Genomic DNA, 26,694 nt, shown 5'->3' with positions numbered 1-26,694 from the left:
TTTTGGTGATCAATGTTGTTTTAGATGAACAGTTTAAGTGTCAGTTGCATAAATTCTGAGGATAAGTTCTGATGGAAGTTCTAATGATTAAGTTATGTTGAAACCATATCAGTATTTATGTGAAGAATTACAGAAATAAACATTCACTTTTTGAGTAAAGAAGCCATATTCTGATGACTTTCAAATTCTGATAATAATCAAGTTCTGATGCTTACGTGGCAGTATTTTATTTACTTGATTTATTTTTAAGTCAATACTTGAACGGTTATATTTTATCAGAATATTGGATTACGTGAGATAAAGCAGTCATAATCATTTGTTTCGTGTGAACAGTTTTTTTTGGAAAAATTGAATGTGCATAGTAATCATTACTTATTTCCCGTGCCCATTAAGTTTTGTTTTAACTGCTACATGCCTGACAGGTGTAACGTCTGTTCCACTTCTCCATAACTGTTGTCACATGGGGTGTCTAAGTAAAAGAGATAAAAGATTTTCAAATCTTTTATTTACATTTCTATTCTATTCACTCTCTCTCTTTTTCTTATTCTCACATATTTTCTGACGGTTTAATATACAGACATTTTATCAAACACTTTTCAGGCATTCTAAATTCTCACTCGTTTTAATTGGCACCCAAGGATATAATCTTTGATGGAGCAAAGTTCGTCCCCAACAACTTGAAGGGTTTTTAGCACATAAACGCAGCGAAAATGTAAATTTAATCTTAAAAAAAACCGAAACCCTCCGCAGGATCCATGCGAAAAATAATATTTAATTTGTAGTTCAGTATGTTTACCTTAAGAACCTTTACCTTAATGGAAAGATGGAGGTCTTTAATAGCGATCCAAAAATGATGAACGGAGATCCTTAGCAGCTGCTCCTCAAGTGTGAAGCACTCCACCGGTATCCACCAAGAAAACGATGTAATGAAGGAGGAGGAGATGGAGAGAATTAGGGTTTTGTAAATCTTTTTGGTTGAGGAAAAACTAGGGTTTATAATAGTATATTTATAGGCAAAATTTTCAGCTGAAAATTTTCCCATAAAATATTATTATTATTAACCCTTTATTATTCTCACTAATAATTAAAACAACTTTTAATTATTAATTCTTTTTCTCAACTCTTTAGAAATAATTCTCTCACTTGATTTAATTTCCAAAAATTAAATTCTTAATTAATAATATTAAGAACCTTTTCTTAATTAATTTATAATCAATTAAATCTCATTTAATCAATTATTAAATTTTCCAATTAATTATTTATTTCATAAATAAATAATTATCAGCCATTATTAATTAATTCCTCCACCATTAAATCATTCTCTTTTATGGTGTGACCCTGTAGGTTCAATATTAAGCCGGTAGTAGAAATAAATAATAATAATAAAATTATTTTATCATTATTTATATAAATTCTCTTATTCATTAAATATGATTAATTAATTAATCATATTTATTCTACATCGTGAGGGATACTTCTCAGCATATCGCGACTATCCGGATAATACGAATTCACTGCTTAGAATGCCAAGAACCTATTCAGTGAGTAGTTACCGTACAATTAATTCCTTCTACCCTGCAATGTCACGATTAAATACAAGGCATGGAACTTGTGTCAAGCCTATCTTATTTAATCACTTGCTTTCCCATTCACTATGCTTAGTTCTATTTAATATAAATTAGAAACTCATTTCTAATTTCATTCACTCTGGCCAGAGATTTCTGAACTAGCATAAGTGGATCAGTATTGAACATTCTCTTTCTACACTGGAAGGGGTAGATCCTTTATTGATCATACACTATCTTCGTGTACAAATTCCTATACCCAGTAGAGCCCTTATAATTGTCCCTTGAGACTAAGAACTAAACCAAAGTATAGTTCAGTGTACACAAGATGACTATGATGACCTCAAGTCTAAGGATACTTGTACAACTATCACTATGTGAACAACTGCTGACACGTGAGTGAACTCCATCAGTTGTTCAGCTGTGTGAGTCATGTTCAGTGAACTTATTCTATAATAAGCACCTACATACTAGCTATAGTGTCACCACACAAATGTCTATGAGAACAGACATCCTTCATAATGAAGCAAGCATAGTATGTACCGATCTTTGCGGATTACTAATTACCAGTTAGTAATCCTACGACCAGGAAATATTTAAGTTTAGAGTTATAATATTTTAGGTCTCATTATTATGATCTCATCATAATCCATAAAAAGCTTTACTCTAAACTATGGTATATCTTATTTAAACACTTAAATAGATAAAGCCCGCAATAAAACCAAAACAAGTCTTTTATAAATATCAATGAAATCAAAACAGATTACATAAAAGTTATTCCTAAATCATCATACATGATTGGACTTATGACACAATAATTCTCTCACTTGATTTAATGGTGGAGGAATTAATTAATAATGGCTGATAATTAATAATTGATTAAATGAGATTTAATTGATTATAAATTAATTAAGAAAAGGTTCTTAATATTATTAATTAAGAATTTAATTTTTGGAAATTAAATCAAGTGAGAGAATTATTTCTAAAGAGTTTAGAAAATGGATTAATAATTAAAAAGGTGTTTTAATTATTAGTGAGAATAATAAAGGGTTAATAATAATAATATTTTATGAGAAAATTTTCAGCTGAAAATTTTGCCTATAAATATACTATTATAAACCCTATTTTTGCCTCAACCAAAAAGATTTACAAAACCCTAATTCTCTCCATCTCCTCTTCCTTCATTACATCGTTTTCTTGGTGGATACCGGTGGAGTGCTTCACACTTGAGGAGCAGCTGCTAAGGATCTCCGTTCATCATTCTTGGATCGCTATTAAAGACCTCCATCTTTCCATTAACGTAAAGCTTCTTAAGGTAAACATACTGAACTACGAATTAAATATTACTTTTCGTATGGATCCTGCGGAGGGTTTCAGTTTTTTTTTAAGATTAATTTTACGTTTTCGCTGTATTTATGTGCTAAAAACCCTTCAATGGCATCAGATCTACTTGCGAAAAGTTTTTAATTCGTTTATTTGTTTAACTATTTTCGATATATGAGCATGTACGTGATTCGCCGTGATTTGATGTTGATAAAATATGCTTATATATGTATGGTTTTGAATATATGATATTCATGTGAGTTATATAATCATAAGATGATTATGTAATCTGTATATATACTGATATATACATGATTTATGTTTGTTCTAATTATGAGAATCATATTAGATACAGATTCTGAATTGGCTGTTGCAGATTTGCTGAAATCTGGGTCTGGTGTCCGATTTACGCAAACGAATACCCTATTCCACATGTAAACGTGCGTCTGAATAAAACTGATAGTTAAAGCTATCAACGACTCGTCTATAAGGCGTTTGACATCGTTTACTGCCTGTAAATAGTGATTCTTGTTATTCTGATTTGATTCTGATTTTTCTGATTTTTGTCATATTTTCTTTTTATGATTAGATCATGGATAATATGATATGTTAAGATCAGATTATGTGTTTTAACATGCTTTTATGTGTTCTATGAGCATGGTGGATGGTTATGGCCTTTCGACTTTAGTGTAATGGTTTTGGTTTTGGTTTTAAATACGACTTGCATGTCGTCAATCTTTGTAATTATAAATCTCTAATGTAACTCGAGTTATTCTTGTAAGTTCATTAGATTAGTTTAACTTTCAATAATGTAATTTAATTGAAGACTCAAGAAGACTATCGAATGGAGGTGATACAAAGAAGAAGACGAGGCATACAAGAAGTCTAAACAAAGAAGAAGACTTATGTAATAAGTAGTTGTATTTATTTCCATCACCATATTAGATTGACCTTGATCTTTATCATGAGCTTGATAAAGACCACATAGGATGAGGCCATAACCAAACACATTTACTTTATTGCCCTTTACATTTACTTGTTTATTTAATTTTATATATGAGATATATGCATATGTTTATCATGCGATGATAGATTTAGGTGAACTTAAATTAATATAAGGCGTGCTCTAGAAAATCTAGAATAGGAATCGTTTCTTGCCTTAACAATAAATATTATGAATACGATCATGGATTCTTGTGTTTATGAAACACGTAATTGAATATGAATTTTCAATATTGAGAGAAATGATGATTCTGTCAACAACAGATTTCTATCTGTAAGAAAAGGTTATTAAGTGACGCCTCTTGACAATGCTCCACCCGATCTGGGAATCATCTGATTATCGATTATTGATTTGAAATATTTAATTTAAAAGGAAGAATCTCTTTATAATATGATTATGATTGTAACGTAATATAATCCCTCTAAAATTAAATAATATCAAGTAGTAATTGGCCAATGACACAACGGGCTTGTGTCGGTCATAGCCTTCCAACATGGTAGAAAGTGGTTCTTATTTTTAAATCATTGTCATTTCGTGCTACAGCCGAGGGCTTTGATTTCGAAATAAGAAATACTTGTATATTACATAGAGATGTGTACATTGAATTAGAATCTAAAGGTTGGTACGTGCTACAGCCGTGGGCCGTTGGAGACTGATTCAATTGTACGAAATGTTGGGTTAGACTTGACTTAGAATATTGAGTTTGTCGTGCTACAGCCGTGAGTCAATTATTCAAGAGGCTAAAGTTTTATTAGGGAATAACATAAGATGTAATTGATAAGAGTTGTCTGCCTATTGAACATCACATGACGTTTCGTGCCACAGCCGAGGTTGTGTGATGGAATGTGTAATAACCCCAATTTTTGGAAAATTTTTGAAACCCTTATGAATAGTGTTTTTGCTGAATGAGAAAACTTTTCATGCCACACTATGTAGGGGTTCTGATATGGATATTCTGAGATTTTATTAGTACTTTATATGGGATATAAGTGTATGTAAAGATCGTCAGAATCCAATTCCGAACACTTTGATTTTTCCCGGAAATACCCTAGATGCGGAAAGAATTGAGTATAAGGTAACAGGATAAAAAGGATTTAAATTAAAGGATTATAGGAGAGGATCATAAAAGGAATATAATATATTGAGAAAGGTTAAGGGAACCTAAGTAATAAGATCCCGGGTATGATCCCTCAAACGATAAACGAAAACGAAAGTTAAGCGAACCGTATAACAGATCAGCGGTCATTAGGCAAACAATTAGGAAGTTAAGCAAAGGGATTAGAGGAAGTGATGTCACCCAACCAATGAGAAGAGGACAAGGAAGGGAGGATGACATAGCAATGTGATGTAAGCATGACATAGGGAAGGAGGAGGTGTGGTTGGTTTATAACCACACAAATATAAGGTTATTAAGGTAATTAACCAAAAACAAAACAAAAAGCAACCAAGCTAAGCCAAACAAATCAAAAAACACAAAATCATTTCATTCTCATCATCTTGCTCTCGGCTTTTCATCTTTTTCAAGGGCAAGAATTTCAAAAATCAAGTTCCAAGCATTGTTAAATCACAAGGTAATTATCTAAGCTTCCTTGTACATAGATATGGATATGCTATAAGTTTAAGCTCCTAATTCCTTCACAATCTCTTCCAATAAATCAAGGAAGAAGATGGTGAATAGTAACCTTCAAGAAATAACTTTAGTTTTCTTGAATTTTTATGAAAGATTAAGGTTATACAAGCAAGGATCAAGGTTCTTTTAGGCATTCAAAGCTCTTGGGTTGTGTTAGGAAGCTTCAAGGAGGTATAAACAACTTTCACCTTTAACTTATAGTTTGAACTTTGAGTTTTGATGAGTTCATGGATGGATTAATGTATATATAGAAATATCCATGTATGTATAGCAAGATCCATGTATGTTAGATAGTTTGGTTGGATTTGTGGTGATTTTGGATATGAATCTTGGTTAATGGTTAATGAATCTTAAGTTATGGTTAGTAGATCATGTTTGCGGTTGAATAAGTTGGAAAACCTTGAGATTATGGACTGACTTTGCCTTGATATAAGTTGTGTTTGATGTATTGATGATGGTTGGGTGGTTTGTAGTGAATTGGTAAAGAATTGGAGTGGTATAAATATTGGTAATCGCGTAAACATAGCCGTCGTAACGTCCGATTTTCTTTAGACTGTTTTGTGCATAACATTAGGACCCGAGGACCCCCTGTTAGATTATGACCACTGCCATGTTTAGATAGCTCATGTTACGAGCTTCATTTTGATATGTAGTACGTTCGATTCCGATGCACGGTTTAGGAGAAACGACCGTTTCAAGTAACGGCGTTTCGCGAACGAAACTTTTTCCCTCGCCTTACTTTGAAACATAGGTTAAAGACCAAAAAGGGTTAATTAATGTATGAAACATTTATGGTAAGTGTGTTAGGCAGTTGGTAAGACACTCGCGAAGGAATCGCTTTAAAACTCGTAAAGGTTAAATTATTAAAAATGGTGGAGCCGAGGGTACCCGAGTGACTTAAGCGAATCAGTGAGCGCAAAACAAGCGTTAGAGTCTAAGTTAGTTAAAGTATAGATTTACAAGTGAATTTGGTTTAATTCCAACTTACTTGTTGTTTATAGGTTACCAGACTCGTCCCGAGCCATTCATAACCCCAGTCGCTCAGGCAAGTTTTCTACCCGTTATACTGTTGCTGTGATGTAAATATATGTATATGCATTATCTTGTGATATTGCATGATTGTTATTAGCAAATTTTGCGATATATTGGAGCATGCTAATATGGTATATATGCATGTCTGTTTCGTAATCTGGTTATCTATCTGTTGATTTCAATGCTTATAGTTGCATAATACCTATGCTAGAAATAAGCAAGTAGTTGCGTATACCCTTAGTATAGGGGATAAAAGGTGAACATATTTCTAAACCGGGAGTCGATGTTCCCGAGTATATTATATATATATATATTTATTTATATATATATATATGGATATAGTTTTTAAAACTATTAATCGAATAAGGTTTATTCGATAACTTTAACTTTATTTTATTATTGAATATTATTTCGAATATTATTCGAAGGCGTATGACTCCTTTTATTTATTTATCTGAATATTATTTTGAATATTCATTTGAGGGCTTATGACTCTTTTATTTATTTATCTGAATATTATTTGAATATTCATTCGAAGGCTTATGACTCAGTTTATATTATTTAATGAATATTATTTGAATATTCATTTGAGGATCTATGACTCCGATTATTTGTTGAGGTATATTCTTTATTTTATTAAAGAATAAGGTGTAAATAATCAAACTTATTTTCGATTATTCAAATGAAGATAATACTTTCATATAAGTATATCTTTGGTTATTTAATACTCGTTTCAAGTATAAATTTTAATACTTCTACTTCAATTATTTTTATAAAGATTATTCTTTATGGGAATATTATTTAATTAATAATATTCAGTCATTTTCTAAATATTCTGGGGACTGATTTACTTCATTAAATCAGCTTTACTCCAAACACTCTATAAAGTGTTTTCGAGTCTTCAAAATGATTTTTAAAAGATAGAGCGGATCCCAAAACTCATTTTTATATTTAAGATCTTCCTTTTAAAGGGGATTTAAATACTCGTTCAAAACTTGAGGGATCCGGCTCAGTGGTGTATTTTACACTCGCAACGAGGTTGCTGTTTTGAGAAAACATCTTGATTACTTGCCCATCGTTCGGGAAGTAAGTCCATCTATTGAGTCGGCATAAGCAACATGGGCTCAGTGGGCGTCCATGATAGTGTAAGTGGCTCAGTGGGAGTCCATCAAATGCATAAGTGGCTGAGTGGCAGTCCAGCATAAGGTCCTAATTATGACCAGGGTGATGACCAGTGGGGAATTCGTCCATCTACTAGTAGGAAAGGTTACTTATGGGTATCTTTGCCTGATCAGCAAGATATCTGGTTTATGCCAAAGGTTTTCTTTTCCTTCCAAATTTATTGGATATTGCAACTCTGTTCATACTTTACATAACAGAGGTTCCAGGAAATGTTTTAGAGATATATATATGTGGATATATATATATCGGGACTAAATAAAGTATCTCATAACTTTTCCATTCGATAATATTTCAAAGATTGAATCTATTCAAATCTTGTCTTGTAGTCTCATCTATGTGATGAACTTTTGAATCTGATTATAACTTGAACGGTGGTAGTTCAAGTAGTATTGGGAAAGATATAAGTATATTGGGGTATTTGGTAACCTCATCTTTTAAACTTATATCTAGTTAATAATTGTCTTATGAATGACAAAGATTTTCAGAAAAAACGTTGAGACAAGGTTAGATGTATGAGATCACCTTGCAACGATATTTTTTTATAGATACAGTTATACACTGGGACTTTGTGTATATTATGCATGGAAGAGGACTTCCAATATTTTGAAAAGTATATATGTATATATACTGAATATTTTGCGACTTCATCGCATTAAGATATCAAACTTGGTTCATTTCATTTGACCAAGACTTTCATGAGTATTATGAGTAGGCTCATATATTGTAAATCATTATACATATTATTTTGGTGGGCTTGCTGCTCACCCTTGCTTTATTTCTTCATCACACAACAACAGTTAGGAAAGATGGCCAGACTCCAGCAGACCCAGCGCAAGCGCGTGGGAAGCGTCCCGCGTCTTCCCGTTGATGTTGTAGCTGCTATAGCTGCAGAGGTAGATCTATTGTAGATCAGACCATCTACTTTTGAGAATCAATTATGTATAATTATAACTTGTGGCAGATAATGGCAATTAACTGTAAATTTATCAAGTAATCATTTTGGGTTGTAATAACTTTTAAATTGTGGATTCAAAGACTTGTACTTATTTAAATTTCATCTCTGAGACTATAACGGGTTGTGGTGTGTGTTAGTGTGGGGTCACAGCATAAGGTTATTATTATTAATTAAGTGAAGTGATATTGTGGAAAGAAAGACCGTGACGACCCGGATCCTCGACCCCGGATCTGGGGGTGTTACAGAAATGGTATCAGAGCCAAGTGTTATAAACCTCAGAGATGATGGGACGTTAAGATAATAAGTTCACTAAGATAATAAGAACTCTTGCCAAGTTCATAGTCGGACTACCTAACGTAGTACTGACAGTTAAAACCCTTATGGGAACCCTTATAAATATCGTAATAGAAGCGTAGTTCGTTATCATAGATGGTAGCGGGACTTCGAACCCTGAGGTTGAGGAGCAACAGCGCGATGATGTTTTATTACTAATTGGAGATCGGATTGTGGATCCGATAGAGTGTCCTAATGCAGGACCGGATGATGTTGATATTGAGGATGTAACGGTTGAGGATGTTATCCTAGAAGGGATTGTTGCTGAGGAGGATTCCGTGAAGGATCCTGACAAGAATGAATAAAGGACCACTGAGGAATTGATGACCATGGTTAGGGCAACTCCCAGAGGTAGGATTGGCCGGCTACTATCGTAGATTGGTACAGGACTTTGCGAAGATCGCAGCCCCTTTGACGCGGCTTACTCATAAGAATGAGAAGTTTGAATAGACAGAGAAATGCGAGAACAGCTGTTAAGAACTGAAGCAAAGGTTGGTGACGGCCCCTATGTTGGCGTTGCCGGATGGAAAAAGGAGATTTTGTGATTTGGAAGAGACGCTTCGCATAAGGAATTAGGGTGCTTCTTATACAGCACAACAAGATAATTGCGTACATGTCAAGACAATTAAGGTAATATGAAGTTCGATATCCCCGCCCATGAGATTAGGCTCGTGGCAATAGTTTTACCCTAAAGATTGGAGGCACTACTTGTATGGAGAGAAGTGCGAGAATTACCTAAGCCATAAGTGCTCTAGTACATTTTCATGTAGAAAGAGCTCAACATATGCCAGAGGAGGCAGTTAGAGCTAATCAAGAATAATGATTGGGAGATTCTTTATCATTCGGGGAAAGCCAATGTGGTGGCTGATGCCCTTAGTAAAAAGGAGAGACTCAAGATGATGATGTCTTTTGGAGAGTTTATAAGAGATTTTGAGAAAATGGAAATAGTAGTGAGGGTAACCGGAGCCGGTACTGAAAAGCTGTTTGAGATTGCAATACAGCCCGAATTATTGGAAAAGATCATATTGTGCCAGAAAAAGTTATGAATGAAGGCAGGGAGCCAACAATTAGATAAAAGATTAATATCGAGAAAGATGATAAGGGAATAATGAGGTATTCCTATAGAATTTGGGTTCCGAAAGTTCAAGAGCGTAAGGATGAGAACTTAGATGAGAGCCATAGTTTGAGGAATAAGATTTAGAGTAAACCCTGAACGTGATAGTCAGGGAGGTCACCATCAAGATAGAAGGAACCCATGACATAATGGAGTGGAAAATAAGGATTTTAAATTAAAAGATGACCCCAATTATGGGGAGTAGGATGAAACATTTCATACTAAGGAAACAGAAAGTCGAGTAAGGAAAGGAGACCCAAGATGGTACTCCGATACGGAAATTCATGGACCTGTCTAAAAAGAACTTAGACTATTATCCCCAACCACCACCCTGAGGAGACAGTGCGGTGAGAAATTCTTTCAGGACCTTTAAGTCGCTAAGCTCTCAGAGTTCCATGGAACAAGCTGACCCAGCCGAGGCAAGAGCCTGGCTAAAGGAAATATAGGAATTATTGGAGATTCTAAATGATTGACGAATCACAAAAGACTGTTTTTGTCACTTACCCTCCTAAAGGAGAGACCACCCGCTGGTGAAAGACCAAGAAAGGCACGGAGCCAGAGGTTAGAATAAACTGATTTAAGTTCAGTCAATTGTTTTCGAGAAAGTAATTCCCAAAGATAAGGAGATAGTGTAAAAGCTTTGGAGCTAGAACAAAAGCGGATGAGTATGATGAATTATGAATCTAAGTTGTAAAAGTTATCAAGATTCGTTCTGAGGACACGAATCCAGAATGACGGGATGTTTGGAATCAATACTTATGTTGTGTTAGTTCATGAAATAATGATAAGAAAAAGGAAAATAAAAAGAAACTGAAGTGGAAAGGAATATAAAGGCAATAGAGTTTGAGATATGATAAGGGAGTTGGGTATGAGGAAACCCTAAAGACTCGTAGCAATAGACATAGAAAAGTATGTAATCGTCAGGATGAGGGTGATTCACCATGAGTTAAAGTTGATGGTTGAAGGCATACAAGTTATGTACATTTTATCCCCTTTAAGTTGGGAGGATTCAAGGAAACCTTTAGATAGTTCGAAGGATAAATAATAAGACGCGGATAGACTAAGGAGACAAGAAAGTAAGAAAGTAGGAAAATTTGGATGAAGGAAGTGACCTTCAAGAAGGTGAAGTGTAAGACCGGTGGCATGATACCCAGAAAGGGAGACGCCAGATATGAAAGATATCCCAACATTGAGGTGACTGTTGAGATAAACAACAAAAGTAAATAAGGAATTATTAAGAAGAAGTTCACGTTGAACACGACCAATATCTTCCAGAACATCCATGTTATCGTTACCAGATTAGGCAAGAAAAGCGGATAACCGTTGTTATCTTTTGGAGGCCATTTTGATTAACCTCATTTTGTATACAGATGTTATTGTGAAATTAGGCATTTACTATCGAGGTGGGAATGATTGAATAAGATACCCATATCAGGGATATATGACTTTATTTATCCATGGAAGGATGCTTGTACCTTTTTAAAGGTGGAATTAAGGATAGAACATCGGTAACTTAAAACGAATCCTAGGGGAATGCATAAAGGTTGGCATTTCACCCTTGATAGGGATAGTATGAGTTTTGACAGTATGAATTGGAAAGCATTAAGGTAATAATAACCTTTAAGGATCAGTGGAGAAATTTTTCAGAAGTATATAGACAATGGTTCTAGTATCAGTAAATGGTATTTTGATATGCCCTGTATATAGGGAATATAGGAGGAACGATTGAAGGATAACCTTAGAGGTTTTACAAGGAGAAAGGAAATATTCGTAATTCTCAAGAATAAAAATGTTGATAAAGGAAATATGACGTAATTATAATGATGCCAAGGGGGGTACGTGTTAAACCACGAGAAAGTATGGATCGAACCAGTAAAGGTCGAAATTATTCAGGGCAATTAGGACTTAAGATAAAAAGATGTTCTAAGTATGATTGAGAGTCAGTCGTGACAGTGATTAACCTCTAAAGACTGAGGCAATAACTTATGGAAAAATGGTGATATTTTTTTTTTACTCATCAGATTTTAAGGAAAACATCTTCACTCAAGCAGTGATCGGAAATAAGGTAGAAAATTTATTTGGAGGTGGTTAAAATGACATTGACTGTAAGGAAATTGTACTATCAGGAAAGGCCAAAGAGGTGGCCGACACTTTAAAGGTAAGAGGATAATTATAGGCACTTGTGCCAAAGGAATACAGTGATGATGGTTAAAACTGTGAAGGTTGTATTATGGTTTGGAAGATTGACATTCCTTCTGATGACTGTGCAATACCCAACCGTAATAATAGTTAGTAAAGGTTTAATTCGTGTAATCGCCATGAGCGGGCTATCTATCTCAGAAGATACTATCTTGAGATAAGCCAGGACCATAGTTCAAAAAGGACTAAACAAACCTTTGAGTTAAGTCTTCTATTGAAGGTATATGATTAAGAATGGTATTAACCTGCTATCGTTGCTTTGAGCGAAACTCTTCTGTAATTTTATCTACTTCATGTCATGTATGTATGTCAGGATCAGGAGTGTACTCCATGAATCATGAATGGTGATTATGTTACCTCCTTAGAAGGATTTGATACGACATGTATGGACTCCGTATGGTTAGCTATTAAGACTTCATGGAAAATGAATGACGACAGTAGGTCAGTGGTGGACCATAGTAAGGCAGCAATGATTCTGCGAGTATTGAGCTGATTACAACCGTGAGAGTTGTATTGGAATGGGTGTTGAGATTGAGTACCACTAATCGGGTCGTGGTAGTGTATAAGTTATCATTGATAGACGAATTAAGTAGAGTATCTACCTAGTGAATAATTATTCTTTCTTACCAATAGAGAGTCGTATTATTATACGAGGAAGGTTGTGGTGCAAGCATAGAATTCTAGTAACGATGATGTATAGAATGAGATCCCAGATTCGATTTTCGATGTCAAGGGAGTTTCAAAGGTGATTATGAATAAGCTCGAGGAAGAGTGTGGGTCCATAGAATGATGGACGGGATAGCGAAAATATTTAGGCATGGGAAATACGAGGCTATAATGCTTGATGCTGATATAAATACGTATATGTTTTGTTCTCCTATGACAAACCTCTATAGTTCAGAGGTAGGTTCCAAGCCAGATATTTTATGGCAGTATATTTTTTTTTCATATATACAATTCTCTTCAGTCCGTTCTTTTCTCTTCTTTTCATTTCATGTAAGCTGAGAAGAACAACCCTTCCAGAAGGGGAGGTATTGCCGAATGACTATCTATCTTTGTGATAGAAGCCTAGTAGGATACCACATGTTGTTTAATTGCTTGTCAAGTACTAAAGGCTGGCCACCTTCTGTACTAACTATGCGATATAACAAGTGTTCATGATCATAGTGATCTCTCAACAAATTCCTTTACTTCTATTTGATTGATCAAATTTTGGAAAATAGAAACAACTGAAAAAGGAGTAATAAAGTGGTGGTAGTATGCGGAATGGGAACACATTCGTGATACTAAGGTTGACGTGGTTATTAAAAGGTTATAGAACGCTAGTGAGCAAAAGTGTAACCGGTATAATATTAGGAACGGAAGGTAGTAGCGATTACGAACTGGAAAAGAATGGGTATTGAGACGCCAAAGCTATAGTGCTAGAAGCTGTGATAAAATTCCATGCAATAGACTTGAAAGAATTTGGAATGATCACTTAATGCGGATTGAGTTATCTTACGACAATAGATCATATGTCATTATCGAGATGTCGCCTTATGAGATTCTTGAGGGAAGATAATGTCGATCTCCCTTATGTTAGGATGAAGTTGTAGAGCGTAAGATGCTCGGACCCGCAGTAGTCCAAAGGACCAAGGATATGATAGATCTAATCAGAGGACGGCTGGTAGTAGCCCAAGATGGACATGATAAGTATGTTGATTTGACACGAAAGGATAAAGAGTATGAAATAGGGGGCCTAGTAATGTTATAGGTATCCCCTTGGAAACCCTTGAAAAAGGATTGATGAGGTTCGGAAAGAAAGGAAAGCTAAGTCTACAATTTGTTGGACCCTTGGATATATTAAGACGTTTGGGAAGTTAGCATATGAGATAGCCCTAACCCCGAACATGTAGCAGGTCGTAACGTGTTTCATGTATCAATGTTAAGGAAGTGTAATTCAGATGCCAGATAAATAGAGGCATATGAGCGCATAGATATGCAACCCGACGTAACCTATATGGAGCAACCAGAAAGGGTTATAGATCGAAAAGGGACAAGTGCTTAGGAGAAGGGTTATCAAACTAGTCAGAGTTTGATGGTAGAACCACAATGTGGGAAAAAAATTGACTTGAGAGTTAGAAAGTGCAATACTAAGAAAGTATCCCTATTCATTTCTATCTGATTCTGGGACGGAATCCTTTTAAGGAGGGGAGACTGTAATAACCCCAATTTTTGGAAAATTTTTGAAACCCTTATGAATAGTGTTTTTGCTGAATGAGAAAACTTTTCATGCCACACTATGTAGGGGTTCTGATATAGATATTCTGAGATTTTATTAGTACTTTATATGGGATATAAGTGTATGTAAAGATCGTCAGAATCCAATTCCGAACACTTTGATTTTTCCCGGAAATACCCTAGATGCGGAAAGAATTGAGTATAAGGTAACAGGATAAAAAGGATTTAAATTAAAGGATTATAGGAGAGGATCATAAAAGGAATATAATATATTGAGAAAGGTTAAGGGAACCTAAGTAATAAGATCAAGTTTGAATATTCATTCGAAGGCTTATGACTCAGTTTATATTATTTAATGAATATTATTTAAATATTCATTTGAGGATCTATGACTCCGATTATTTGCTGAGGTATATTCTTTATTTTATTAAAGAATAAGGTGTAAATAATCAAACTTATTTTCGATTATTCAAATGAAGATAATACTTTCATATAAGTATATCTTTGGTTATTTAATACTCGTTTCAAGTATAAATTTTAATACTTCTACTTCAATTATTTTTATAAAGATTATTCTTTATGGGAATATTATTTAATTAATAATATTCAGTCATTTTCTAAATATTCTGGGGACTGATTTACTTCATTAAATCAGCTTTACTCCAAACACTCTATAAAGTGTTTTCGAGTCTTCAAAATGATTTTTAAAAGATAGAGCGGATCCCAAAACTCATTTTTATATTTAAGATCTTCCTTTTAAAGGGGATTTAAATACTCGTTCAAAACTTGAGGGATCCGGCTCAGTGGTGTATTTTACACTCGCAACGAGGTTGCTGTTTTGAGAAAACATCTTGATTACTTGCCCATCGTTCGGGAAGTAAGTCCATCTATTGAGTCGGCATAAGCAACATGGGCTCAGTGGGCGTCCATGATAGTGTAAGTGGCTCATTGGGAGTCCATCAAATGCATAAGTGGCTGAGTGGCAGTCCAGCATAAGGTCCTAATTATGACCAGGGTGATGACCAGTAGGGAATTCGTCCATCTACTAGTAGAAAAGGTTACTTATGGGTATCTTTGCCTGATCAGCAAGATATCTGGTTTATGCCAAAGGTTTTCTTTTCCTTCCAAATTCATTGGATATTGCAACTCTGTTCATACTTTACATAACAGAGGTTCCAGGAAATGTTTTAGAGATATATATATATGTGGATATATATATATCGGGACTAAATAAAGTATCTCATAACTTTTTCATTCGATAATATTTCAAAGATTGAATCTATTCAAATCTTGTCTTGTAGTCTCATCTATGTGATGAACTTTTGAATCTGATTATAACTTGAACGGTGGTAGTTCAAGTAGTATTGGGAAAGATATAAGTATATTGGGGTATTTGGTAACCTCATCTTTTAAACTTATATCTAGTTAATAATTGTCTTATGAATGACAAAGATTTTCAGAAAAAACGTTGAGACAAGGTTAGATGTATGAGATCACCTTGCAATGATATTTTTTTATATATACAGTTATACACTGGGACTTTGTGTATATTATGCATGGAAGAGGACTTCCAATATTTTGAAAAGTATATATGTATATATACTGAATATTTTGCGACTTCATCGCATTAAGATATCAAACTTGGTTCATTTCATTTGACCAAGACTTTCATGAGTATTATGAGTAGGCTCATATATTGTAAATCATTATACATATTATTTTGGTGGGCTTGCTGCTCACCCTTGCTTTATTTCTTCATCACACAACAACAGTTAGGAAAGATGGCCAGACTCCAGCAGACCCAGCGCAAGCGCGTGGGAAGCGTCCCGCGTCTTCCCGTTGATGTTGTAGCTGCTATAGCTGTAGAGGTAGATCTATTATAGATCAGACCATCTACTTTTGAGAATCAATTATGTATAATTATAACTTGTGGCAGATAATGGCAATTAACTGTAAATTTATCAAGTAATCATTTTGGGTTGTAATAACTTTTAAATTGTGGATTCAAAGACTTGTACTTATTTAAATTTCATCTCTGAGACTATAACGGGTTGTGGTGTGTGTTAGTGTGGGGTCACAGCATAAGGTTATTATTATTAATTAAGTGAAGTGATATTGTGGAAAGAAAGACCGTGACGACTCGGATCCTCGACCCCGGATCTGGGGGTGTTACAGAATGTAGGATCCATATTCCCACTAGCATTATGAATGCTTAATTTTCACTTGGGGGATTGAAAAAATTAGATAAACTAGTGGGAGACACTTATGAATAAAGACCCGATTCATATAGTATTTTGAAATGAAATTGAATATTTGCTAAGTGTTGTTTTGTGTTTATCATTTACCGATTTACTATATTCGTCATATCTTCTGCACTATCACTCCGGAGCATACTAGATGCTCACAAGTCGACTGTTCCTAATTTAGCTGTTTGTTTTCACTGTAACAAGTTGGGGCACTGGAAGAGGAACTGCAAGGTTTACCTTGCAGAATTGAAGAAGAAGAAGGGTAGTAAGACTACCGCTTCTGATTCAGGCATGTTCATGATCGAAGTTAATATGTCACTAGGTCAAATTTCTACTTGGGTATTAGATACCGCCTGTGGTTCTCATATTTGCAATTCGTTGCAAGGACTAAAGGGAAGTAGGACTCTTGAAAAAGATGAGGTGATTCTATGTATGGGCAATGGAGCAAGGGTTGCGGCCATATCTGTAGGATCATTTAGTTTACATATGCCTGTGGGCAAGACTATTATTTTTGAATAATTGTTATTACGTTCCCTCTATTGTGAGGAATATTGTTTCTATTCCTATGTTGGATGTGGATGGTTTTTCATTTATTATTAAGAATAATGAATGTTCTATCCTTAGAGATAATGTTCTTTTTGGACGTGGCATTTTCAATAATGGTCTGTATGTATGTGACGTAGAGCATGATTTACTTCAGATTGAACAAACTAATAAAAGAAAACGAGATGATGAAAATTTGACCTATTTATGGCACTGTAGGCTAGGTCATATTAGTGAAAATAGACTGCGTACATTGCATAAGGAAGGGTTAATTGACCCCTTTGATTTTGAATCATATCCTATATGCGAGTCTTGTCTATTGGGTAAAATGACCAAATCTCCATTTAGTGGACATGGAGAGAGGGCTGCAGATTTGCTAGGATTGGTACACACAGATGTATATGGACCAATGTCTACGCAAGCCATGGGTGGATTTTCGTACTTCATTACTTTCATAGATGATAGATCTAGATTCGGATATGTGTATTTGATGAAACACAAGTCTGAAGCCTTTGAAAAGTTCAAAGAATATAAACATGAAGTGGAGAAACAAACCAAACACAGTATTATAACTCTTCGATCAGATCGAGGTGGTGAATAATTGAATGGAGAGTTTCTAGATTATCTCAAAGAAAATGGTATAGTCTCCCAGTGGACTCCTCCATATACTCCACAGTTAAATGGGGTATCTGAAAAGAGAAATCGAACTTTGTTAGACATGGTTCGGTCCATGATGAGTTATGCGAATCTTCCAATATTCCTATGGGGTTATACATTGGAAACCTCAGCATATTTACTGAATAAGGTGCCTTCCAAATCTGTTCCTCAAACACCATATGAGATATGGAAAGAAAGGAAACCGAGTCTTAAACACGTTAAGATTTGGGGATGTCCAGCTTATATCAAGAAAGTTGACCAAGATAAGCTGAAATCTCGATCCGTAAAATGTAATTTTATGGGATATCCCAAAGAGACTTTGGGGTATTACTTTATAATCAATTAAATCTCATTTAATCAATTATTAATTATCAGCCATTATTAATTAATTCCTCCACCATTAAATTAAGTGAGAGAATTATTGTGTCATAAGTCCAATCATGTATGATGATTTAGGAATAACTTTTATGTAATCTGTTTTGATTTTATTGATATTAATAAAAGACTTATTTTGGTTTTATTGCGGGCTTTATCTATTTAAGTGTTTAAATAAGATATACCATAGTTTAGAGTAAAGCTTTTTATGGATTATGATGAGATCATAATAATGAGACCTAAAAGATGATTACTCTAAACTTAAATATTTCCTGGTCGTAGGATTACTAACTGGTAATTAGTAATCCGCAAAGATCGGTACATACTATGCTTGCTTCATTATGAAGGATGTCTTTTCTCATAGACATTTGTGTGGTGACACTATAGCTAGTATGTAGGTGCTTATTATAGAATAAGTTCACTGAACATGACTCACACAGCTGAACAACTGATGGAGTTCACTCACGTGTCAGCAGTTGTTCACATAGTGATAGTTGTACAAGTATCCTTAGACTTGAGGTCATCATAGTCATCTTGTGTACACTGGACTATGCTTTGGTTTAGTTCTTAGTCTCCAGGGACAATTATAAGGGCTCTACTGGGTATAGGAATTTGTACACGAAGATAGTGTATGATCAATAAAGGATCTACCCCTTCCAGTGAAGGAAGAGAATGTTCAATGTTGATCCACTTATGCTAGTTCAGGAATCTCTAGCCAGAGTGAATGAAATTAGAAAGGAGTTTCTAATTTACATTAAATAGAACTAAGCATAGTGAATGGAAAAGCAAATGATTAAATAAGATAGGCTTGACACAAGTTTCATGCCTTGTATTTAATCGTGACATTGCAGGGTAGAAGGAATTGATTGTACGGTAACTACTCACTGAATAGGTTTTTGGTATTCTAAGCAGTGAATTCGTATTATCCGGATAGTCGCAATATGCTGAGAAGTATCCCTCACGATGTAGAATAAATATGATTAATTTATTAATTAATCATATTTAATGAATTAGAGAATTTATATAAATAATGATAAAATAGTTTTATTATTATTTATTTCTACTACCGGCTTAATATTGAGCCTACAGGGTCACACCATAAAAGAGAATGATTTAATGGTGGAGGAATTAATTAATAATGGCTGATAATTATTTATTTATGAAATAAATAATTAATTAGTAGATTTAATAATTGATTAAATGAGATTTAATTAATTCTTAATATTATTAATTAAGAATTTAATTTTGGAAATTAAATCAAGTGAGAGAATTATTTTTCTAAAGTGTTTAGAAAAGGGATTAATGATTAAAAGGTGTTTTAATTATTAGTTAATTAGTTAATAAGAATAATCAATTAAAGGGTTAATAATAATAATATTTTATGGAAAATTTTCAGCTGAAACTTTTGCCTATAAATATACTATTATAAACCCCATTTGCCTCAACCCAAATAATTAACCCTAATTCTAAAGAAGAACAAGAGGGAGGCAACTAATTCTCTCAACCTCTTCCTCCTCCATCACATTGTACTCTTTGTGGATACCGGTGGAGTGCTTCACACTTGAGGAGCAGCTGCTAGGGATTTCCGTTCATCGTTCTTGGATCGCTATTAAAGACCTCCATCTTTCCATTAACGTAAAGCTTCTTAAGGTAAACATACTGAACTACGAATTAAATATTATTTTTCGCATGGATCCTGCGGGGGGTTTCATTTTTTTTTAAGATTTAAATTTATGTTTTCGTTGTGTTTATGTGCTATAAACCCTTTAATGGCATCAGATCTACTTGCGAAAAGTTTTTAATTCGTTTATGTATTTAACTGTTTTCGATATATGAGCATGTACGTGATTCGCCATGATTTGATGTTGATATAATATGCTTATATATGTATGGGTTTGAATATCTGATATTCATGTGAGTTGTATAATCATAAGATGATTATGTAATCTGTATATATATTGATATATACATGATTTATGTTTGTTCTAATTATGAGAATTATATTAGATACGGATTCTGAATTGGCTGCTACAGATTTACTGAAATCTGGATCTGGTGTCCGATTTACGCAAACGAATACCCTATTCCATAGGTAAACGAGCGTCTGAACAAAACTGATAGCATAAGCTATCAACGACTCGTCTGTAAGGCGTTTGACGTCGTTTACTGCCCTTAAACAGTGATTCTTGTTTTTCTGATTTGATTCTGATTTTTCTGATTTTTGTCATATTTTTTTTATGATTAGATCATGGATAATATGATATGTTAAGATCAGATTATGTGTTTTAACATGCATTTATGTGTTGTGTGAGTATGGTGGATGGTTATGGCCTTTCGACCTTAGTGTAATGGTTTTGGTTTTGGTTTTAAATACGACTTGCATGTCGTCAATCTTTGTAATCATAAATCTCGAATGTAACTCGAGTTATTCATGTAATTTCATTAGATTAGTTTTACTTTCAATCATGTAATGTAATTGAATACTCAAGAAGGCTATCCAATGGAGGTGATACAAAGAAGAAGACGAGGCATACAGGAAGTCTAAACAAAGAAGAAGACTTATGTAATAAGTAGTGTATTTATTTCCATCACCATATTAGATTGACCTTGATCTTTATCATGAGCTTGATAAAGATCACATAGGATGGGGCCATAACCAAACACATTTACTTATTGCACTTTACATTTACTTGTTTATTTAATTTTATATATGAGATATATGCCTATGTTTACCATGCAATGATAGATTTAGGTGAACTTAAATCAATATAAGGCGTGCTCTAGAAAATCTAGAATAGGAATCGTTTTTTGCCTTAACAATAATATTATGAATACAATCATGAGATTCTTGTGTTTATGAAACACGTAATTAAATATAAATTTTTAATATTGAGAGAAAGGATGATTCTGTCAAAAGCAAATTTCTATCTGTAAGAAAGGGGTATTAAGTGACGCCTCTTGACAATGCTCCCCCCGATCTGGGAATCATCTGATTATCGATTATTGATTTGAAATATTTAATTTAAAAGGAAGAATCTCTTTATAATATGATTATGATTGTAACATAATATAATCCCTCTAAAATTAAATAATATCAAGTAGTGATTGGCCAATGACACAACGGGCTTGTTTCGGTCAAAGCCTTCCAACATGGTAGAAAGTCGTTCTTATTTTTAAATCATTTTCGTTTCGTGCTACATCCTAGGACTTTGATTTTGAAATAAGAAATACTTGTCTATTACATAAAGATGTGTACATTGAATTAGAATCTAAAGGTCGTTACGTGCAACAGTCGTGGGCCGTTGGAGACTGATTCAATTGTACGAAATGTTGGGTTAGACTTGACTTAGAATATTGAGTTTGTCGTGCTACAGCCGTGACTCAATTATTCAAGAGGCTAAAGTTTTATTAGGGAATTACATAAGATGTAATTGATAAGAGTTGTCTGCCTATTGAACATCACATGACGTTTCGTGCTACAGCCGAGGTTGTGTGATGGAATGTAGGATCTCTATTCCCACTAGCATTTTGAATGCTTAATTTTCACTTAAGGGGGTTATATAATTTAGATAAACTAGTGGGAGCCACTTATGAATAAAGACCCGATTCATATAGTGTTTTATGAAATGAAATTGAATATTTGCTAAGTGTTGTTATGTGTTCATCATTTACAGATTTACTATATATGTTATATCTTCTGCACTATCACTCCGGAGCATACTAGATGCTCACAAGTTGACTGGTCCTAATTTTGCTGACTGGCTTCGAAACTTGAGAATTGTTCTCAGGGTTGAGAAGCTGGAATATGTGCTTGACTCGCCTAGGCCTACTGAACCTGCTAGCGATGCACATAATGATGAACATGTTGTGTATCGTAAGTGGATAGATGATGCAAATGTTGCTCAATGCATCATACTAGCTTCCAAGAACATTGAGCTACAGAAGCAACATGAGCATATGGATGCTCACACTATCCTCATGCATCTACAAGAGTTGTATGATGTGGCAGGGAGGACAGCTCGATATGAGATATCGAAGGAACTGTTCGGTTGTAGGATGTCTGAGGGATCATCTGTGAATGACCATGTACTTAAGATGATCAATTTAATTGAACATCTTGGACAACTTGGTTTTACCATGGATGGGGAGCTGAGCAAAGACTTGGTCTTACAATCACTTCCGAGTTCGTTCTCGCAGTTTATTGTGAACTTTCACATGAATAAGCTGGATGTCAGCCTGCCTGAACTCCACAACATGTTGAAGACTGCGGAATTGAATTTTCCCCCTAAGAAGAGTTCTGTTCTTCTAATTGGTGAAGGTTCCAAACCTAAGAAAAGGAAGAAGAACCCTTCCAAGAAGAAGAAAGTAGGTGGGAAAAAGTTGGTTCCACCAAAAGCTGAAGAGCCCAAGAGCAAAGCTTTTTGCTTTCACTGTAACAAGGTGGGGCATTGGAAGAGGAACTGCAAGGTTTACCTTGCAGAATTGAAGAAGAAGAAGGGTAGTGAGACTACCGCTTCTGATTCAGGTATGTTCATAATCGAAGTTAATATGTCACTAAGTTAAATTTCTACTTGGGTATTAGATACCGCTTGTGGTTCTCATATTTGCAATTTGTTGCAGGGACTAAAGGGAAGTAGGACTCTTGAAGAAGATGAGGTCATTCTACGTATGGGAAATGGAGCAAGGGTTGCCGCCATATCTGTAGGATCTTTTAGTTTACATATGCCTACGGGCAAGACCATTATTTTAAATAATTGTTATTATGTTCCCTCGATTTTGAGGAATATTATTTCTATTCCATGTTAGACTTGGCTGGATTTTCGTTTGTTATTCAAAATAATAAATGTTCAATTCTTAGAGATAACGTTCTTTATGGAAGTGGTATTTTAACCAATGGTCTGTATGTATGTGACGTAGAGTATAATTTACTACAAATTGAACATACTAATAAAATAAAAAGGGATGATGAAAATCTCACTTTCTTGTGGCACTGCGGACTTGGTCATATTAGTGAAAATAGACTGCGGACATTGCATAAGGAAGGGTTACTTGACCCCTTTGATTTTGAATCATATCGTACATGTGTGTCTTGTCTATTGGGTAAAATGACCAAATCTCCATTTAGTGGACATGGAGAGAGGGCTGCAGATTTGCTAGGATTGGTACACATAGATGTATGTGGACCAATGTCTACGCAAGCCATGGGTGGATTTTCATACTTCATTGCTTTCATAGATGATCGATCTAGATTCAGATATGTGTATTTGATGAAACACAAGTCTAAAGCCTTTGAAAAGTTCAAAGAATATAAGTAAGAAGTGGAGAAATAAACCAAACATAGTATTATAACTCTTTGATCAGATCGAGGTGGTGAATACTTGAATGGAGAGTTTCTAGCTTATCTCAAAAAAAATGGTATAGTCTCCCAGTGGACTCCTTCATATACTCCACAGTTGAATGGGGTATCTGAAAGGAGAAATCGAATTTTGTTAGACATGGTTCGGTCCATGATGAGCTATGTGAATCTTCCAGTATTCCTGTGGGGTTATGCATTGGAAACCTCAGCATATTTACTGAATAAGGTGCCTTCCAAATCTGTTCCTCAAACTCCATATGAGATATGGAAAGAAAGGAAACCGAGTCTTAAACACGTTAAGATTTGGGGATGTCCAGCTTATGCCAAGAAAGTTGACCCAGATAAGCTGGAATCTCGATCTGTAAAATATAATTTTTTCGGATATCCTAAAGAGACTTTGGGGTATTACTTTTACACCGATCATCGGGTGTTTGTCTCCAGACATGCTACCTTCTTGGAAAAGTAGTTTATCCTTGAAGGAAACAGTGGGAGCAAAATTAAACTTGATAAAGTTCAAGAAGCACAAACTACTACGGATCAAGTGGAAACACCTGTTTAGACTGAACAACCTTCTGTGGAACAGCCCATTTATAGGTCAGGGAGAGTGTCACGCCAACTTGAGAGGTATTATGGCCTTGTCATTGAGAATGACAATGAGTTTTCAATCATTGATGATGATGACCCTGTGACCTATAATTAGGCTATGAGTAGTGTTGACTCAGAGAAATGGCATAGTGCCATGAAATCCGAAATGGAATCTATGTATACCAACCAAGTATGGACTTTGGTTGAGGCGCCTGAAGGTGTTAAGCCTATTGGGTGCAAGTGGGTATACAAAAGAAAGATTGGAGCAGATGGGCAGGTGGAGACCTATAAGGCCAGGCTTGTGGCAAAAGGATTCAGACAAAGGCAAGGGATTGACTTCGATGAAACTTTTTTGCCTATAGCCCTGTTAAAATCAATTCGGATTTTGCTTGTGATTGCTGCTTACTACGACTATGAGATCTGGCAAATGGACGTGAAAACGGCCTTCCTCAATGGGATACTTGAAGAGGAAGTGTATATGACACAGCCAGAGGGTTTTCTTTTCAAGGGAAATGAACACCTAGTGTGTAAGCTGCTGTGAACCATATATGGTTTAAAGCAAGCTTCTCGTAGATGGAACATCCGGTTTGATGATATAATCAAAGAGTTTGGTTTTATCAAAAACATAGATGAACCATGTGTCTACAAAAAGGTTAGTGGGAGTGCGGTAACACTTCTTGTATTGTATTAAAAGAGGAGACGTCAAGAGAGTTGACACACATAACAACGTAGCGGACCCACTCATAAAGCCACTTTCTCAAAGTCACTTTGATCGTCATAAAGACAAGATGGGTATTAAATACCAAAGTGATTGGCTTTAGTACAAGTGGGAGATTGAAAGAGATGTGTCATAATTCCAATCATGTATGATGATTTAGGAATAACTTTTATGTAATATGTTTTTATTTCATTGATATTAATAAAAGACTTGTTTTGGTTTTATTACGGGCTTTATCTATTTAAGTGTTTAAATAAGATATACCATAGTTTAGAGTAAAGCTTTTTATGGATTATGATGAGATCATAATAATGAGACCTAAAGATGATAACTCTAAACTTAAATATTTCCTGGTCGTAGGATTACTAACTGGTAATTAGTAATCCGTAAAGATCGGTACATAATATGCTTGCTTCATTATGAAGGATGTCTGTTCTCATAGACATTTGTGTGGTGACAATATAGCTAGTATGTAGGTGCTTATTATAGAATAAGTTCATTGAACATGACTTACACAGCTGAACAACTGATGGAGTTCACTCACGTGTCAGCAGTTGTTCACATAGTGATAGTTGTACAAGTATCCTTAGACTTGAGGTCATCATAGGCATCTTGTATACACTGAACTATGCTTTGGTTTAGTTCTTAGTCTCCAGGGACAATTATAAGGGCTCTACTGGGTATAGGAATTTGTACACAAAGATAGTGTATGATCAATAAAGGATCTACCCCTTCCAGTGAAGGAAGAGAATGTTCAATGCTGATCCACTTATGCTAGTTCAGGAATCTCTGGCCAGAGTGAATAAAATTAGAAAGGAGTTTCTAATTTACATTAAATAGAACTAAGCATAGTGAATGGGAAAGCAAATGATTAAATAATTTAGGCTTGACACAAGTTCCATGCCTTGTATTTAATCGTGACATTGCAGGGTAGAAGGAATTGATTGTACGGTAACTACTCACTGAATAGGTTCTCGGTATTCTAAGCAGTGAATTCGTATTATCCGGATAGTCGCGATATGCTGAGAAGTATCCCTCACGATGTAGAATAAATATGATTAATTTATTAATTAATCATATTTAATGAATTAGAGATTTTATATAAATAATTATAAAATAGTTTTATTATTATTTATTTCTACTACTGGCTTAATATTGAACCTACAGGGTCACACCATAAAAGAGAATGATTTAATGGTGGAGGAATTAATTAATAATGGCTGGTAATTATTTATTTGTGAAATAAATAATTAATTAGCAGATTTAATAATTGATTAAATGAGATTTAATTAATTCTTAATATTATTAATTAAGAATTTAATTTTGGAAATTAAATCAAGTGAGAGAATTATTTTTCTAAAGTGTTTAGAAAAGGGATTAATGATTAAAAGGTAATTATTAGTTAATTGGTTAATAAGAATAATCAATTAAAGGGTTAATAATAATAATATTTTATGGAAAATTTTCAGCTGAAAATTTTGCCTATAAATATACTATTATAAACCCTATTTGCCTCAACCCAAATAATTAACCCTAATTCTAAAGTAGAACAAGAGGGAGGCAACTAATTCTCTCAACCTCTTCCTCCTCCATCACATTGTACTCTTTGTGGATACCGGTGGAGTGCTTCACACTTGAGGAGCAGCTGCTAGGGATTT

Source organism: Apium graveolens, chromosome 3 (genome assembly GCF_009905375.1).
Source record: "Apium graveolens cultivar Ventura chromosome 3, ASM990537v1, whole genome shotgun sequence".
Lineage (NCBI taxonomy): Eukaryota > Viridiplantae > Streptophyta > Magnoliopsida > Apiales > Apiaceae > Apium > Apium graveolens.
Note: the sequence above shows the minus strand (reverse complement) of the source record.